At 37.3% G+C, this 18,909-nt stretch overlaps 1 pseudogene; it reads right to left on the bottom strand.

Annotated features, from left to right (window-relative positions):
- Positions 1–329: 329 nt before the first annotated feature.
- LOC140843471 (polypeptide N-acetylgalactosaminyltransferase 11-like) overlaps positions 330–18,909 on the bottom strand; it is a 54,315-nt pseudogene continuing 35,735 nt past the window's right edge.

Below are 18,909 nucleotides of genomic sequence, written 5' to 3'. Positions count from 1 at the left end.
TAGCCTCTTAACTGAAACAGCAACAGGGAGTGTGGATAAAGTGAGGGGTTCCTATGGCCGGGGTCCACACCTGACCCTAAACTACTTGATGATGTAACTGGCCTGCTGCTAGGCTACTGCCTCCACACCCGTAGACAATGAGCTATTACTGACTGAGTCACTACATAAAGAGCTCTGCCCAGTGCTCTGGATGGAGGCAGACAAGGAGGATTACAGACCTGCAGACTGTTGGATGCAGAAGTAATTCTAGTGCTCAACCTATTGTGGGGAGAACAAGCCCAGTAATAAAACCTTTAACCCCAAGAACGTTCCATTGTCATTCCTCAGTCTCACTGAATCCGTAGTGAACTTGCCGAGGTGAAACCTGTTGGCAAGACAGAGAGGAATAGGCAATACCTCAAATGTGCACACAGTTCCTAGATGGTTTGAAACATTATTCAGTCTTGTAGACAGAAACCTAGTCCCAATTAGAGTCACTTCACAATATTTATCCTCTTTTTCCCACCTACAACAATACATATTTTTTTCTTTTTAAGGAGAGCTGGCAAAGGTAGTGTGCCCCCATCTCTTTGGGTGCCTATTCCTATGTAAATGAGAACATCTGTTTTATTCAGATGGACAAACCCTGTCCTCCAGTAAATACCAGAAACAGCAAAGCTAGACTCTAAATCACTAGGTGCCATACTAGGCACTAAAAAAGAAAAAAATATACTGTAGAAGCTGAATCATTTAAAATTAGACAGCACTGAAGCATTTGAGAATATGCTGTGGGGAACAATTTTGCTTTGCATTAGGTAGCAGGATAGATACTTGCATATCCTAATTTTATGATTTTTCTGCCCTGATAATAACATTCAGATAATGGGGTACTGCTTTCTTGGGAGCAGAAGCACTGTACATCTTGCTGACTTATGGAAAATTTCCCAAAAGTGAAAAGTCTAAGGGGAATCCAGTGCCAAGTGGCAGTGAGTACTTCTAGTTAGTGTTCCTCTCAGATGCCTGTCACTGCAGCTGGGCAGCCACAGCCACCAACAGACATCTGGGGGGCAGCTTTTGTGCAGACAGTACAAGTCGCCAGCAGTCTTTTGTGAATCCCCACTGATGTTTGAGTATTCTACTGAAATTCACAGACATAAGAAACTGGGAAGAATGGCTACCATGTATTTTTGTTATTGCTTTAGCAAGTGCAATTTTAAGTCACCCTTGTCTCAGTGACACTGCTTATTATGGCTTTTTACACTTGATAAGGACTTAGGTGCAGCTGCTAACTTTCTAGCACTTTGCTGAGATGTTGTGCAAGAGAAATCTAAGTGCTGTCCCTCAAGGAGCTTGCAACTAAGTCATTGTTTCTTAATCACCTATATCTGTTTAATATTTAGCTATAACTTTATTGAGGGGTAATAAACATCAAGGAAAGAAGATGCCTAAATTTGTGAGGGCTGTCTTGAATTCAAAATATATTATTACTGAGGGAACACTATAAATTTTTTAAATAGAGGAATGGTGGACATACAATATTACATTAGTTTCATTTTTACAACATGGTAATTCAACAATTATATATATTATGAAATGCTCACCATGGTAAGTTTTGTTACTATCACCATACAAAGTTATTAAAATACTATTGACTATATTTTCTATGCTATACTTTTCATCCCTGTGATTTATTTTATAAATGGAAATGTTTACCTCTTTATGCCTTTCACTTATATTGACTGTTCCCCTACATTCCTCCCTATGACAATCAGTGTGCTTTCTGTATTTATGAGTCTGTTTATTCATTTAAGTGAAAACACATAATATATAATGAACTGTTTTAAAGTGTACATTTTAGTGGTACTTAATGTATCCACACTGTTGTGCAGCACCTAGCTCTCTTCAGTTTCAAAACTATTTCATCTCCCCTAAAGAACCCAGTACACATACATTAAGTAGTTACTTCCCAACACCCCATTCCCAAGTAACCCCTAATCTACTTTCTGTCTGTGGATTTGCTGGTACTGAATTTGCTGGTATTGTATTTATAAAAATCATGCAATATGAAACCCTTTGTTTATGGCTTCTTCCACTCAGCATAATATTGTCAAAATTCATCCAAGTTGTAGTATGTACCAGTACTTTGCTCCTTTTTATGGCTAAATAGCATTACATTGTATGTACGGTTTCTTTATTCATTTGCCCATTAATAGATATTTTGGCTATTATGCATAATGATGCTATGAACATTTGTGTATAAGCTTCCTTGTGGACATATACTTTTATTTCTCTTGGGTACACCTAGAAGTGAATTGCTGGGTCATATAGTAATTGTATGTTTAACTTCTTGAAGAACCAACAAACTGTTTTCCACTGCAGCTGCATTGTTCATACAACTACCAGCAGTGTGTGAGCATTCCTATATCTCCATATCCTTGCCAATATTTGATATATATAAGATAATGACTCAAGTAACTCATCACTTTAGAAGCTTATAGCTATAAATGCCTACATCAATAAAAAAGTTCTCAAATCAACTATGTAGAATGACACCTTAACAAATTAGAAAAAGAAGAGCAAACTAAACCCACAGCCAGTAGAAGTAAGGAAAGAATAAAGATTAGAATGGAGATAAACAAAATAGAGAATAGGGAAAACAATAGAATCAGCAGAAACAAAACATGGCTCTTTGAAAAGATCAACAAAGTTGACAAAAAATAAGAAACAAAGAGAGAAGACAAATAATTAAAATTAGAAATGAAATTACTCCTGAACTTGCAAAAATAAGAAAGGCTTATAAAATAATATCATGCAAGGAGGAGCCAAGATGGCAGCATGAGTAGATAAGTGGAAATCTCCTCCCAAAAGCATATACATTTTTGAAAATACAACAAATACAACTATTCCTAAAAGAGACACCAGTAGATACAGTACAACAGCCAGGCTACATCTACATCTGCGAGAACTCAGCATCACACCAAGTGGGTAAGATATAAGCCATGGCCCAGCGGGACCCAAATGCCCCCCCCAACCCCAGAACCCCACGGGAAGAAAGGAGTCGGAACAGAGAGGGAGTGAAAGCCCAGGACTACTAAACAACCAGCTCTAGAAATCCACACCAGGAGTGCAGACACATGGTGCACGGGGTACTGAATATTAGAGAAACGGAAAAGCAAAACCTGTGGGCAGGTCCCTGCAACCAGCGTCCCTGAGATAAAGAAAAAGTGAGTGCTTTTTGCAAGTCTTGAAGGGACAAGGACCTCAAAGCTGGATGAAGTCGTCCCGACACATGCACCCCAGCACCTGGGAATCCAGGGAACTGTAGGTGACCTAAACCCCCTGGGCGACAGAGCAGCTCTGAAGCCCCTCACGGTGATAAGCAGTCTGCCAGTCATTCCCTCAACTGGCGCGGACCCTGACACACTGGCCCAGTAGTGGGAGAGTGGCAGTGCATGCTGGTGGCGGTGGTGATGAAGTAGCGGCCTGTGTGAGCCCATGGTGGCGGCACCTGAGTGGCCTGGGACTGGCCTGTGTAGGCCAGCAGTGGCGGTGACAGAGCGGCCCACACAAGTCCGCAGCAGTGGCACCGCAGGGGGCCGGGAGCAGCCCACATGAGCCCACAGCACCATTAACCGAGCAGCCCTGGAGCGGCCTGCGTGCGCCGGCAGTGGTAGTGCCAGAGGGGCCTGGGAGAAGACTGTGGGAGCCGGCAGCAGAGGAGCAGCCCAGGAGCAGCTGCGCCCCCAGTAGCCGCTCAGCCCAGCGCACAGCCACCTGGGCCAGACATAAAGTCCACTACTGGCATACAGCTGCCCGACAGGGGCACTGCTTTTGCGGGGGAGCACACCCGGTGTGCCTGCCACTTCCCGCAAGGCTCTGCACTGCTCTGACGGAGACCCCACCCACACCAGCTTAGGGGATTAACCTGGAAGCTGCTCCAGAGTGTGGGTAACTGACCCAGGCAGCAGAGAAGGTAAAGGAGACCAGCAGGCAGGAAAGGACTTTGTTTGCCCAGCTGACACATGCGCTACCAGCCTACAGCTACCTCTACCACCATGAAAAGGCAGAAGAATTTAGTCCAATCCAAAATAGTCCAGACAACCCCTGAGAAAGGGCTGGGGGAGATAGACCTAAACAATTTCCCCAAAAAAGAATTCAAAATAAAGGTCATAACCATACTGATGGGTCTTCAGAGAAATATGCAAGAGCTAAGGGATGAAGTCAGGAGGGAGATTACAGAAATGAAACAACCTCTGGAAGGACTTAAGAGCAAACTGGATGAGGTGCAAGAGGCTGTTAATGGAATTGAAATCAGAGAACAGGAATGCAGAGAAGCTGACACAGAGAGAGATACAAGGATCTCAAGGAATGAAAGAATATTAAGAGAACTGTGTTACCAATCCAAACAGAACAATATTTGCATTATAGGGGTACCAGAAGAAGAAGAAGAGAGAAAAAGGGATAGAAAGTGTCTTTGAAGAAATAATTGCTGAAAACATCCCCAAACTGGGGGAGGAAATAGTTGCTCAGACCACAGAATCACACAGAACTCCCAACAGAACGGACCCAAAGAGGACAACACCAAGACACATAATAATTAAAATGGCAAAGATCAAAGACAAGGGGAGTATTAAAGGCAGCCAGAGAGGGAAAAAAGTCACCCACAAAGGAAAACCCATCAGGCTGTCATCAGACTTCTCAGCAGAAACCTTACAGGCCAGAAGATAATGGCATGATATATTTAATGCAATGAAACAGAAGGGCCATGAACCAAGAATACTGTATGCACTACGATTACCATTTAAATATGAAGGAGGGATTAAACAATTCCCAGACAAGCAAAAGTTGAGGGAATTTGCCTCCCACAAACCACCTCTACAGGGTATTTTAGAGGGACTGCTCTAGATGGGAGCACTCCTAAAGCTAAATAGATGTCAACAGAGAAAATAAAATCACAGCAAAGAAAGAAGACCGACCTAATACAAGCAGCCTGTATTTAACCTAACTAAAGACAAAAAATAAAATCAACTACCCACAAAGCAGTCAAAGGAAACACAAAAGAGCACAGAAGAGAACACCCAACATATGAGGAATGGAGGAGGAGGAATAAGGAGAGAAATAAAGAATCACCAGACAGTGTTTATAACAGCTCAGTAAGCAAGTTAGACAGTAAGATAGAAGAGAAACTAACTTTGAACATTTGGTAACCACAAACCTAAAGAATGCAATGTCAATGCATACATATCTTTCAATAATCACCCTAAATGTAAATTGACTGCACCAATCAAAAGACACAGAGTAATAGAATGGATAAAAAAGCAAGACCCATCTATATGCTGTTTACAAGACTCACCTCAAACCCAAAGATATGGACAGACTAAAAGTCAAGGGATGGAAAAAGATATTTCATGCAAACAACAGGGAGAAAAAAGCAGGTGTTTCAGTACTAGTATCAGAAAAAATAGACTTCAAAACAAAGAAAGTAACAAGAGATAAAGAAGGATATTACATAATGATAAAGGGCTCAGTCCAACAAGAGAATATAACCATTATAAATATATATGCACCCAATACAGGAGCATCAGCATATGTGAAACAAATACTAACAGAATTAAAGGAGGAAATAGAATGCAATGTATTCATATTGGAGACTTCAACACACCACTCACTCCAAAGGACAGATCCACCAGATAGAAAATAAGTAAGGACACAGAGGAACTGAACAACACACTAGAACAAATGGACCTAATAGACATCTATAGAACTCTACATCCAAAAGCAACAGGATACACATTCTTCACAAGTGCACATGGAACTTTCTCCAGAATAGACCACATACTAGGCCATATAAAGAACCTCAATAAATTCAAAAAGATTGAAATCCAACCAACCAATTTTTCAGACCACAAAGGTATAAACCTAGAAATAAATTGTACAAAGAAAGCAAAAAATGCTTACAAACACATGGAGGCTTAACAACATGCTACTAAATAATCAATGGATCAAAGATCAAATTAAAATAGAGATTAAGCAATATATGGAAACAAATGACCACAACACAAAGCCCCATCTTCTGTGGGACACAGCAAAAGCAGTCTTAAGAGGAAAGTATATAGCAATCCAGGCCTATTTAAAGAAGGAAGAACAAACCTAAATGAATAGTCTAATGTTACAATTATTGAAATTGGAAAAAGAAGAACAAATGAGGCCTAAAGTTGGCAGAAGGAAGGACATAATAAAGATCAGAGAATAAATAAATAAAATTGAGAAGAATAAAACAGTAGAAAAAAATCAATGAGAGCAAGAGCTGGTTCTTTGAGAAAATAAACAAAATAGATAAGCCTCTAGCCAGACTTATTAAGAGAAAAAGATACTCAACATGCACCAACAGAATCAGAAACAAGAAAGGAAAAATCATGATGGACCCCACAGAAATACAAAGAATTATTAGAGAGTACTGTGAAAACCTATATGCTAACAAGCTGGAAAACCTAGAAGAAATGGACAACTTCCTAGAAAAATACAACCTTCCTAGACTGACCAAGGAAGAAACAAAAAATCTAAACAGACCAATTACAAGCAACAAAATTGAAGCAGTAATCAAAAAACTACCCAAGAACAAAACCCCCAGGCCAGATGGATTTACCTCGGAATTTTATCAGACATACAGAGAAGACATAATACTCATTCTCCCTAAAGTTTTCCAAAAAATAGAAGAGGAAGGAATACTCCCAAACTCATTTTATGAAGCCAACATCACCCTAATACCAAAACCAGGCAAAGACCACACCAAAAAAGAAAACTACAGACCAATATCCCTGATGAACATACATGCAAAAATATTCAACAAAATATTAGCAAACTGAATTCAAAAATGTATCAAAAGGATCATACACCATGACCAAGTGGGATTCATCCCAGGGGTACAAGGAAGGTACAACATTCAAAAATCTATCCACATCATCCACCATATAAACAAAAAAGACAAAAATCACATGATCATCTCCATAGATGCTGAAAAAGCATTCAACAAAATTCAACATCCATTCATGATAAAAACTCAACAAAATGGGCATAGAGGGCAAGTACCTCAACATAATAAAGGCCATATATGATAAACCTATAGCTAACATCACACTGAACAGAGAGAAGCTGATATCATTTCCTCTAAGATCGGGAACAAGACAGGGATACCCACTCTCCCCACTGTTATTCAACATGGTACTGGAGGTCCTAGCCATGGCAATTAGACAAAACAAAGAAATACAAGGAATCCAGACTGGTAAAGAATAAGTCAAACTGTCACTATTTGCAGATGACATGATATCGTACATAAAAACCCTAAAGACTCCACACCAAAACTGCTAGAACTAATATCAGAATTCAGCAAAGTTGCAGGATACAAAATTAACAGACAGAAATCTGTGGCTTTCCTATACACTAACAATGAACTAAAAGAAAGAGAAATCAGGAAAACAATTCCATTCAAAATAACATCAAAAAGAATAAAATACCTAGGAATAAACCTAACCAAAGAAGTGAAAGACCTATACCCGGAAAACTATATTTAAGAGAAATTAAAGAGGACACTAACAAATGGAAACTCATCCCATGCTCTTGGCTAGGAAGAATTAATATCTTCAAAATGACCATCCTGCCCAAAGCAATATACAGATTTGATGCAATCCCTATCAAATTATCAACAGCATTCTTCAACAAACTGGAACAAATAGTTAAAAAATTAATATGGAACCACCAAAGACCCCAAATAGTCAAAGCAATCCTGAGAAGAAAGAATAAAGTGGGGGGGATCTTGCTCCCCAAGTTCAAGCTCTAGTACAAAGCCATAGTAATCAAAACAATTTGGTACTGGCACAAGAACAGAGCCACAGACCAGTGGAACAGACTAGAGACTCCAGACATTAACCCAAACATATATGGTCAATAAAGGAGCCATGGACATACAATGGGGAAATGACAGTCTCTTCAACAGATGGTGCTGGCAAAACTGGACAGCTACATGTAGGAGAATGAAACTGGATCACTGTCTAACCCCATACACAAAAGAAAATTCTAAATGGATCAAAGACTTGAATGTAAGTAATGAAACCATAAAACTCTTAGAAAAAAACATAGGCAAAAATCTCTTGGAAATAAACATGAGTGACTTCTTCATGAACATATCTCCCCAGGCAAGAGAAACAAAAGTAAAAATGAACAAGTGGGACTATATCAAGCTGAAAACTTCTGTACAGCAAAGGACACCATCAATAGAACAAAAAGGTATCCTACAGTATGGGAGAATATGTTCATAAATGATATATCTGATAAAGGGCTGACATCCAAAATATATAAAGAGCTCATGCACCTCAACAAACAAAAAGCAAATAATTCAGTTAAAAAGGAGCTGAAAAGACAGTTCTCTAAAGAAGAAATTCAGATGGCCAACAGACACATGAAAAGATGCTCCACATCGGTAATCATCAGAAAAATGCAAATTAAAACCACAATGAGATATCACATCACCCCAGTAAGGATCGCCACCATCCAAAAGACAAATAACAAATGTTGGTGAGGTTGTGGAGAAAGGGGAACCCTCCTACACTGCTGGTGGGAATCTAAATTAGTTCAACCATTGTGGAAAGCAGTATGGAGATTCCTCAAAATGCTCAAAATAGAAATACCATTTGACCCAGGAATTCCACTTCTAGGAATTTACCCTAAGAATGCAGCAGCCCAGTTTACAAAAGACAGATGCACCCCTATGTTTATCACAGCACTATTTACAATAGACTAGAAATGGAAGCAACCTAAGTGTCCATCAGTAGATGAATGGATGAAGAAGATGTGGTACATATACACAATAATATTATTCAGCCATAAGAAGAAGACAAATCCTACTATTTGCAACAACATGGATGACACTAGAGGGTATTACGCTCAGTGAAATAAGCCAGGCAGAGAAAGACAAGTACCAAATGATTTCACTTGTATGTGGAGTATAAGAACAAAGAAACTGAAGGAACAAAACAGCAGCACAATCACAGAACCCAAGAATGGACTAACAGTTACCAAAGGGAAAGGGACTGGGGAGGAAGGGTGGGAAGGGAGGGGATAAGGGGGCATTACTATTATCATGTGTAGTGGGGGCGGGGCACAACACAGAAAAGATGAGTAGGGATTCTGCAGCATCTTACTATGCTGATGGACAGTGTCTGTAATGGCCTTTGTTGGGGGTACTTGGTGGAGGGAGGAGCCTAGTAAACATAATGTTCTTCATGTAATTGTAGATTAATGATACCAAAACAAAAAAATAGAAAAAATAATAATAATACCATGCACAACTATTCACCAAAAAAAAAATATTAGATAACCTAGGTGAAATGGAAACATTTCTACAAACACGTAAATATCTAAAACTGTCTCAAGAAGAAATGGGAAAATCTCAATGTACCTGTAATAAGAAGAGATTGAATCAGTAATCAAAAACCTCCCAAAAAAGGAAAGTCCGGGTCCAGATGGCTTCACTTGGTGAATCTGAACAAACACTTAAATAAGTAACACCAATCCTACTCAAAAATTTCCACAAAAATAGGAGAGAACATTTCCTAACACATTCTGTAAGGCCAGCATTACCTTCATACCAAAGCCACACAACGATATGACAAGAAAACTATAGACCAAAGTCCTTTATGAATGGAGACACAAAAATCCCCAACAAAATACTGGCAAACCAAATTCAACAGCACATGTAAAGGATTAGAGTCTGAAAACAAGTGGCATTTATCCCAGGAATACAAGGATTGTGCAACATAAGATCAATTAATGTAACACATCACATTAATAACATGAAGGGAAGAAAACTGTATGAGGAGCTCAATAGATGCAGAAAATGCATTTGAACAAAGGAAACATTCTTTGAAGACAAAAACTCTTAGCAAACCAGGAATAGGGGTACACTTTCTTAATTCCCTTTTTAGCCAGACTAGGAATAGGACATTTTCTTAATTTCCCTTTTAGCCAGTTAATTTTCTTTTTGTTTTCTTCCCTTCTGTCAATATTGGCACTTTTAAAGGCAATTCTCTTCAATTTAAATGTGTTCTATATTCATTAGTTATTGCCAAAACAATGATGCTTTAAATAAAATTTCCAAATTCCATAATCTGTAGCTACTGAAAAATAATCATTTTCTTTCTCAGCTAAGGATAAGATGGGCTTGGCTCATGACCTCACACTGGGTTCTATGTGACCCTACCTGATTCTTTCATTCACCCTAGACCAGGGGATATGATAGACCAGTCTATCCAGGGCCATTTCTCCTTGTTGAGACATCAGAGAAACTCAAGATTATAAATAGAAATACACACTGTTTAAGGCTTGGCTCCAGAGTAGTACATCTTCATTTTTGCTCAATTATAATTAATCAGAAAAAAAAAGTATATTGCAAGTCCACCATGGAGGGAGGAAGTGAACATACTTCACCCCCACTTCTACACTGCAAAATCACATGGCAACAGGGAGTTAAGAATGGAGAATAATCATTCAATCTACCAAAAACCTGTCATAATAATAATGTGATTTGGGAGGAATAGGCAGTATAGGAAAGAAGAGAGGAAAATGCCAGGAATGGGGATGCTCTGTAAAGAAATATGTTTGAAAAAATGGGCTAATTTCTGTATCATATTTTCTCAAAACCTCAGTGGCTTAAAAAAACGATTTTTTCTCACTCCCTCAGAATCAAGTGTGAATGTTTCTGGTCTGCTGGCTTTTGGGTGGCTGTACTCCAAGCAGTGACTTGGATAGTCAGGCTGTTCTTATCTTCAAGTTTATCCTTCTGTCATCTATCTTGCAGCCAGGAAGGGGGGCAGAGAAGAAGAAAAATGTTTGCCAGAAACATTCAGGAAACTTACCATCTTGGTATGGGAGTGACACACCCTTTAGCTTATAGTCTATCAAGCAGAACAAGTCACAGGACTTCACCTCCAGGTAAAAACGGGAACTGGAAAATGCAATTCTTGGCAATGCATCGATTTGTCAACTACATTACCACTCCATATAAAGGAAGCAGAATCCCTGGTGATCCACTAGTTCTTTGGCTTAGGGGGAAAAAAAAGTCGAATACAGATTTTTGACCAGGAACCTCCGTTTATCCCAAGATTAATGTAGAACAAAATCTTTGTAATTGCAAATAAACTTTTTTTTTAAGGAAGTAAAACAGGAGTATATAGAAATTGGTTTAAGTCAAACTACTCTGGTTCCAAAATGTGTAATCAAGGGATATAATAATCATTAACATCTACCTAATACTTTAATTTTACTATTAATTTTAATAAATATTATTAATTCTATCTTTATACCGATTTCTGTGTATTTATTTTTATATATTCTAATACCAAGACCCAGTCACTATACAAAAAAATGGACTCAAAAACACTATAAATCAGTCAAACTGAATTCTTAAACATGTTCTAATAACCCACACAGAGACAATATAAAATAAATTTAGGAACAATAACCAGAGCAAATAAACAGAAAACACATAATAAAATATCACACTTAAGTGCTGTCATATTTATAATTATCTTAAATGTAAGTGATTTTAATATACCAATCAAAAGCCAAGGATTAACAGACTGGACACAAAAATACGACCTAACTATATGTCTCTTAAAAGAAACTCATTTCAAATTCAAGAACAAAAGTGGGTTGAAAGTGAAAAGATGGAAAAGGCAATCCTAGGCAAATGTTAACTAAACAAGCAGGAGTGAGTAGCTGTATTAAAATGGAGACCACAGAACAAAGGAAATTACTAGACATAAAGATAGACATTTCATAGTGATAAAGAATAAAAGGATAAAAGAATAAAATGACTGCATAATGACACACAATTGTAAAGGTGTACCAGCCAAACAAGAGCCTAAAAATACATGAAGCAGAAATTGATACATGTGTAAAAAGAAATAGACAAATACACAGTCACCATTGAGGATTTCCACTCCCTGTTTTCAACAACTGAAACAAGTGATAAAAAATCAACAAGGACATAGAAAACTTGAGCAACACAATCAACCAACAGATCTAGGTGGCATATATAGTGCACTCCGCACAACAGCAGACTGCATGTTTTATAAGTGCCATGGAACATCTATCAAGATAAACTATATGCTGTGCCCTAAAACAAACCTTAATAAATTCAAAATAATTGAAATCAGATAGTTAATTCTCTTATAAAATGGGATCAAGCTAGAAATCAGTTAACAGAAAGACAATAGAAATATGTCTAAATACATGAATTTCAGAAAACACATCTAAAAACCTATGGGTCAGAGTTTAAGTTTCAAAGGAAATGAAGTATAGATCTAAGTGAAAATGAAATTACCATATATCTAATTATGTTGGATGCTTCTAAATCAGTGCTAAGAGGGCAATTTATGACATTAAATGCTTACATTAGAAATGAGAAATGATTATGATTAAATAATTTAAGCTCCAACCTCAGGAAATGGAAAAAGAAAAAAAATAGACCCAAAGCACAAAGAAGGAAATAAAGAGTAGAAAAGAATAAAAAGTGAAAATAGGATCACAAAATAGAAAATCAATGAAACAAAAAGATGAATCTTTAAAAAGAAATTAAAATTTAGAAACGTATAGCAGTAATAACAAAGATATAAGTAAGAAAGAAACCACCAATATATAAATCAAATAGAAAATATTACTACAGATTGGAAGCCATTAAAAAGTTAATAAGGAGACACTATGAAAACCTTCATGCACGTATAGTTAGACAAAATAAGTGGATCAAGTCCTTAAAAACCACAAACTACCAAGTGAAACAAGATGAAGTCAATGATCTGCATAGTCCAATAACCATAAAAAAAATTGAGTTCTTAATTTAAAATCTCCCAAAGAATAAATCTGCAGAGCCAGATAGTTTTACTGGCAATATCTAACAAATATTTAAAGATGAATTAATACCAATTTTCTACAAGCATTTCCAGAAAATAGAAGAGGGAATACTTCTTAATTCATTTTACCAGTATTACTCTGATACCAAAACAGCCAAGGGCAGTACAAAAAAACAGATAATATATGACCATAAAGCTTTACTTCTAGTGACCTGTTCACCGTTATATTAAAGGACAAGATATATTTGCTCAGCACACTTAAGTCACTTACCTGCCAGACCTGAGGAATCTGGGAAAGTGTGATTGCTGCACTGCAATACCAGATAGGATCTCAAGGAGATCTGAGAGGTAACACTATCAGTATTATATACCCTCCAAAAAGGGACTGACGAGGAAAATACTATGTGTGTGTTCTTTGAAATCTATCACCTTTTTAGTATCGAATGGAACATTATCTGTTTCTATTTACTGGAACAAAAGATGGTAGGTACCTTAACCTTGTCACTCAAAATGTAAAACGTTGACATCTTACATACATGTCTCAGCATAAGAACATTAAAATTATCTTAGAAGCTATGACAGCATCTAACATGCCTGATTCAAAATCTTTGTAAGTTGCTCTATGATGTTATTATTTGTGTTCATTAAAAGCTAAACAACATTTTAAAAGCCCCTCAAAAATGCAGTGACTTAAATATGATAAAAGTTTATTTTTCTTTTACATAACATTGTGGCCAGATGAAGCTGGTTTGGCAGCTGGATGAACAGTCGTCACTCCAGGCCTTGCTCTAACTTGTTGCTTTGCCATTCTCTGGAGCACAGCCTTCATCTACCCAGGAAAATCCAGGTTACTAATCCATTCGTATTTTAAAATCAGAAAGGCAAATGGAACTCAGTCCAGAAAACCTATTTTATGTATGTATGTATTTAAGTTTAAGGTAGTCCAGACATTTCACACATCACTTTGAATAATTTCTCATGAGTTTGACATTTAATAGCCACATCTGACCAAATGGGAAATATAATCTCTAATTAGATGCCCTACACCCGGAAACAAGGAGAGAATAATTATTGGCTAATTTATGAAGAATGGTATAAGGGGCAAATATAGGTACATGATAGCCATAAATATAAAGAGGCTTATGGCAGGGACAAATAGAAAAATAAATGGAAAAGTGACACAACCAAATCCTAAACCCATATCAACTAAAATACTAAGATTCCCAGAGTGGTTAAAACATTTCTAATTAAATGAAATTTATAAGAAACTCACTTGAAATATAAGGATGTAGACAGCTGAAAGTATAAACAATCATTAACTGGTGATTATATATCTGTCCCATATGTAAAAATTTATTAAGCTCTTCCAATTAGTACATTTTGTGTACTTTACTCTGTGACTGCTGGACAGAAAAGGTTAATTCAGCACGTATGGGTTGCTCAAAACCTGCATATTCCAAAGAAAAGCCTATCTTCAGAACTGACTCTTGGTCCAGTCTTGGAAGACAGTTTCTGAGCTGTTGGAGTACTTTGCCTGACACAAGAGATTCTGTGTACCTAAAGCCTTGGGCCTAATAGTTTTTATGATAAAGGCTTGCTCTGCATACCTGAGGCTCTGGTCTACACTGTCTCATTTTGACTAAATAAGTTTACATAACATTGTGATGTATGGTGAATGCCTGTTTTTGCTTTGAGGTTGAGGGCTGAGATAGTTAGAACTCAAGTGCTGAGGTAAGTCATAGGCTACATGCCTGTGTGATTAATCCCCAATAAAATCCCTAGACAGCAAGGTTTAGCTGAGTTTCCCTTTTGGCACCAACTTGCATGTGTTGTCAGATATCATGTTTAGGAAAAGTAAGTGCATCCCACGTGACGTCACTGGTGGGGGGTCACCTGGAAGCTTGTACCTGTTTTCTCCTGGAATTTGACTATGTGTCCTTTATTTCCCTTTGCTGGTTTTGGTCTGTATCCTTTTGCAATAATAAACTGAAATCATGAGGGTAATGGCTTTTTCTGAGTTTTGTATGTTTTTTTAATGTATTGAGTCTGAGGTTGGCCTTTTCAATAAAAAGGTGAAAAAAGGAAACAAAGACATAAAGAAAAGAAGTAAACAGTTTTAGAAGTCAGAGAATTAAGAAAGAGCGATTTATTTATTTATTTTTGATACAGCATTGTTAAAGTAAGGCATAATTAGAGACCTATGAAGTCCATAGTCTGACAGGTCTTGGCAAAAGGCTAATGACAGAGATGGATGTAGGCCATGTGCCTAAGCAATTTAGAAAGAATAAATGACTTCTAAAAGGCAAAAGACAATACATGATTAAAGAGATTGATTTAGAATTTATTTGAATACCAGCCTTTACTGATAGAAAGTCTGCTTTTCTCTTACTGAGAACAAAATGAGAATCTCCCAGTTTCAAAAGAGAAAAAAGCCACCTAAAAATATCTGTATCATTGTCATCTCATGTGAACTCAAGTATCTATTTAATTAATTAAAACCATTCACCAAGCATTCATTAAGCATCACCTATTTTGTTATTTGTAATGCCTTCTGTGTACAGACTTACGTGTACTCAGCAGAAGCATGCAGTGAGAAATAAGGTATAGCCCTTGGCTTCAAGATTCACTATTTATTTGGGCAAATAGACATGCAGATACATAAGTCTGTAATTGAAGCATCAGGAGTTTTGGTGACACAAAGAAGAAGCATCTACTACCAAGAAAGCAGAAAGGAAGTTACTTGAAAACTAGGTGACGATACACATGCATTGGTTCTATTTGTCTCCTGATGGTGTATGGGTAAATCAGTAAGAGTCCTGGGAATGAGACCCACTCATTATCAGTGACTGAACTGTCAACAAGGAAATCATACCAAATATAGTGGTCTCATATAGCATCTTCCTGGCATAAATATATGGTATTTATGATGATGGTGATTTAGATAATAAAAGAGGAAGATAGGAGAGAAGTGATATTCAAATTTCTGTATCAGTTTGGTAGAGAAGACATTTGAATAGCTTGCTCCCCTCATTCAGGCATAAGCATGACATAGAACAAAATGTAATAACACAAAGGAACTTCATATACTGATATATTTGTTTATGAAGCTGAATGTGGTATATGAATGTGGGTATATAGTTTCCAAGAAGTTAAACTAAAAACATTGTTATTTGAAAAAATAAAAGTAAAGCTTTTCAATAGCATCACATTATTTTATCACATTCTAGAATTACACGAGGTAAAGGGGATGTCAAAATTTAACACAATAGATAGATATGGTTCCTACCTTCACAAACTTAAAATGGACAAGGCAGAAAACTTAAAAAGCAATTATAATACATTATGTGTTACTGCATTTGAAGTGCTCTGGCCTCCACAGACTGGGAATAATTACGACTATTACTGAACTATGTAGCAGTAAAATAAAGCAATTATCAAAACTAACATAAATAGGACATAAGTCCCTAGGAAATTCTTCAGAAGACTAAACACTAAAAATGGGGCTCATTCTATGATTACATTCAATTTTTTCTTCTTTTCCATATGCTTTATTTATATATTATCAAGCAGGAAGGTCAGTGAGTCTTCCCTCAAGGGTTCTGGCTAAGCTCTATTTGCACATACCATCAGAGAGGCAATGCTGTCACACAGATGGCCCCCTGGTCTGGGCAGCTTGAAGTGCCTTTGTGTTCCTAATTAACTAGTGAACAACTGTGCCAATTGCTTTGATACATTCAAAACCTTCTGTTCTCAGACTTTTGATGAGCTGTTTATTCAGGAGCAATACCTGCATGCTTTATTGACTCCAGCACATCACTTTTAAAGGGCAAAACTGTAGTGAGATTGATAAAGATTCCTCTGTTCGGAGGAAGAATAACATCAGGAAACACTAACCACATTCAGGTAGTCAACTCTAGATCTCACTGAGGAAAGGAAGAAGTCTGGTTATAGAGTGCAAATATTTTCTGGCAGTAACTCAATAGATCTAGAGCTCACAGTTCAGTAATGAGCTGCCACACCAACACCGTGTTTGATTTTGGGAAGTTCCCAAATCTGTAGCAGTACTTAAATAAGGGAGGTTTCCAGGATCTTTACTCAACCCTTGAAAAGACCATTAGTAAATTAGATGCTGACAGAGAGAGTAAATTAAAACATCAAATGATAGTAGAAGAATAAATGTTAAAGAGTATGTTAAATTATATTTAGTATACAAAAGGAAAGATAAATGTTAATGAAGCCCAGAGCCCCAGACCACCTTTGTGCATATACTTGTGAGAAATGTAATGGGAAGGACAAATGTTAGTAGGTTTAAACATTTCCTTGACTGAGTATAATGTAGATAGTCTCAAGGCCACATGATAAAAAGCATTTTTTTTCATTTATAAGTGCATCTAATTAAGGAAAATAGCATTTTTCAAAACTAAAAATTACAAATCCTCAGGTATGTATTTGGAAAGACTCTTCGCATGTTAGAAAGCTGAAGTCCACCATCAGGACTAGAGGTCATCATGAAGAAGAAAATAAGTGATACCAATGTCTAATCCTAAAACAGATTTGAAAAGAAGCCAGTTTGTTTCAGCCTAATAAAGGAAAATGTTTAAATCAAAATATCTCAGCCCTGGCACTATTGACATTTGGACTGGATAATTCTTTGTTGTGGGGGACTGTTCTATGAAATATTAGATATTTAGCAACAGCCCTTTGTTCTACATACTAGATAGCCCAGTAGAACTTCCTCCCCTAGTGACAATCAAGAATACCTCTAAACATGGCCAACTGTCAGCAAGGGCAAAAGTGTTTTGAGTTAAGAACAATTGGTTTAAATTAGACAAAGAGTTTCCAGTCTTTTGTATACGATGGTACAAAATTGTCTCTGCCTGCTTCTACCCTCTAAGTACAACTATAAATCTTATTAATGACTTAAAAATGACCAGAGGAGAACTCTGAAACACAGTAAGAGGAAGGGAAACTGATTAAGGATCCCAGGATTGAAGGAACATTATAATAGCACAGCTCTTGCAAAATTCAATTCAACAGATGAAGACAATCTAATTTCATCCTTCCCAGACCCTTCCCAAGAAACTGAAGGTGATCAAGCTAAATTCATGCTTGCCAGGATCCCATGAGAGTCCCTCCAATGGCACAAGGTTACCCCTATAGAACTAGCAAGTTCTATATTAGATATTAGCAAGATGTATGTATTATTGATATATTTGCCATACTTACCATAAGAGGCCAGGGTAAGAACTCTCCTTCTACAATGGGCCTGGGTCTTCCCTCACCCCACCTACTGTGTGGCACTGCAATGGCCAGGGGACACCAGGCACTGGCAAGGCATATCCTGCCTCATCTCCTGGCTCAATAATTAGAATGGAGATGATAGAGATTGGATAGACTCTGGAATTGAGAACAGATTGGCTATATTTGCCCAATCTGAACAACACAGAGAAAACATACAAAACAATAAACACACAAATAAACAAAAAACAGAGCCTCTGGACCAGTGGAAGAATATTGAAAGATGCAACATTCAGTAATAATGGAGTCCCAAAAGGGGAGGAGAAAGAGCAGTAAGAAGAATTATGGCTGAAAACATCCCAAATTTGTTGAAATTTGATGAAATACATCAACCCACATATTCAAGAAGCTGAGCCAACCTCAACAAGATAAACTCAAAGAAATCCACCCCAAGACCCATCATAATTAAACTTCTGAAAACTAAAGCCAACAACAAAAAAATCTTGAAAGAAACCACAGAAAAATAGCACTACTTATGAGGAGACTCCTATTCAAGTAATAGATTTCTCATTGGAAATCATAAGGAAGTGCCACGGTTTTGAAGTGCGGAAAGAACTGTCAACGGTTCATTTTCTATCTGGGAAACTGCACCTTAGCAATAAATAAGAATGACATTTTCAGAAGAAATACAACTAAAAGAAATTGTTACTAGCAGATCTACCCTATAAGGAAGGCTAAAGGAAGTTCTTTACCCAAAAAGGAAATGATGAGATGAATCTTAAAGCAT

Source organism: Manis javanica, chromosome 9 (genome assembly GCF_040802235.1).
Source record: "Manis javanica isolate MJ-LG chromosome 9, MJ_LKY, whole genome shotgun sequence".
Taxonomy (NCBI): Eukaryota; Metazoa; Chordata; class Mammalia; order Pholidota; family Manidae; genus Manis; species Manis javanica.
This window is presented reverse-complemented; position numbering and strand designations above follow the sequence as displayed.